The sequence below is a fragment of the Priapulus caudatus genome, unplaced genomic scaffold, assembly GCF_000485595.1.
Source record: "Priapulus caudatus unplaced genomic scaffold, Priapulus_caudatus-5.0.1 Scaffold81, whole genome shotgun sequence".
Classification (NCBI taxonomy): domain Eukaryota; kingdom Metazoa; phylum Priapulida; class Priapulimorpha; order Priapulimorphida; family Priapulidae; genus Priapulus; species Priapulus caudatus.
Window position 1 is genome coordinate 285,967 of NW_014577142.1, and position 1,900 is coordinate 287,866.

Genomic DNA, 1,900 nt, shown 5'->3' on the forward strand with positions numbered 1-1,900 from the left:
TGTGTGTGTGTGTGTGTGTGTGTGTGTGTGTGTGTGTGTGTGTGTGTGTGTGTGTGTGTGTGTGTGTGTGTGTGTGTGTGTGTGTGAAGTTAAGAGAAAGAGAGAGTATCTAATACAGCCATTCTGCGTACGCAGTTGTAACGGTGATCGCCTTTGTGGAGCGACTGTACGCTGAAATCATGGTCCTATAAAAGATATAAGCTGCATAATTGATACTTAAAAACCGCGTCATTCCTGTCAGGAGCAAAGTACACACATATGAAGATCATTGACTAATTATGAAGGTCGCGAACAAGTTACTACATATCGTTTTGGTCCTGTTAGGTCCTAGAATTCCAGACCTAAAGGTTGAATGATATGCAAGCGTAAATATTATTCGGCTCGAAATGTTGCCTATACATATATTAACTTATGCGTTATAAATATCTACGCAGCGTTTTGTTATCTCTATGGCAAAGCCGCCCCCCCTCCCTCCTCGCGTATACAATTTGCGCGATAGCGGCGAGATATGAAGGACTCCGTTTTCTGGGAAGAGAAATGAGATTCATATTTGAAGTAAAATCACGATGATTAGTACCAAAGTCAGACAGCTCGAAAGTAGATCCTAGATCCTAGCTTAATCCTGATAAGTTTTCTGGAGCGGAACCGACATTACTTGATTCTGATCTCCTCCCTCGTGATAAGAAATGAGTTGTCCAACGAAGAGTTAGGTTTAGGTTCAACTCATCCCGCTCACTAGTATACTAACTCTGATTTTGATATATTTTATATTTTTGTGGGAGCAGGCGCGACGCTGCAATCACTAGTACATCTAGTTGTGAGCTCTTTTATTAGTTTAACTTACTCTCCGCTGAGAATAGAAGAGCACCAAACTTTGATTATAATTAAATTATCTAATTGGCAGAAATAGTGCAGCGGTAATTTTAAATGTTACTAATAAAATACGAACGAGCGTACCTGTGAAAGAGGCCCTCGCTCATAGGTGAGAGAAGATGTAGAGATACGGAAGCCGCACCGGCACTCTCTCCGAATATTGTCACTGACGTCGGGTCGCCATTGAAATGTTCGATATTGCCCTGAACCCATTTGAGCATCGCTAGTTGGTCGAACAGCCCCCAGTTACCAGACAGCTCGCTGTCGCCCGTGCTTAGAAACCCTAAAGGCAGACAAAACAGTACGCGGTTTCAATCTCATAAAACATTTGTAGGAACGAGATGTGCAAAACTTGCGATACGAAGAGAGTAATTGGTTTTAGCACTTCAATCAACCGGGTTTTAGAGGTATCCTTTATTCGGTATAGGAATGTAACTTAATTGTGCGTGCGTGTGTGCGTGTGTGCGTGTGTGTGTTCGGTGTGGCGTGCTGCGTGCTCATTGTGGCGTTTGACTGCGCAATATTGGCGTATGATGCATGTGTGTGGACGGTGTGTGTATGTACGCATGTATGAGTGTGTGCGTGCGTGTGTGTGTGTGTGGTGTGTGGTGTTGTGTGTGTGTGTGATGGTTTGTTTGTTTGTTTGTTTTTTGTTTGTTTGTTTGTTTGTTTGTTTTGTTTGTGGTCACGTGTGCGCGCGATTGTTTATAACTAAACAATGGTATAAACACCCTGGCATCATGAAAAACGCCTGATTTCAAAGCTTGCTATTTTTCTAAAGGCTCATAGAACAAACACCTTCTTTTTGCAATGGGGGGGGCGTTTATCCTGAGTAGTGTTTAAACCACGCTTGACGTATGTATTTGGAGATTTAGGTAAGATCAGGGTGAGTGACGACAAATTGTCAATGTGCTACTGGGCTAGTGTGAGAACGATTGGAATTATATATGACTTATGAGTTACAGCTATATGAATAAACAACAGTGTAAGTATTGAAAGGGCGCAAAACGTAACATATATATGTAAA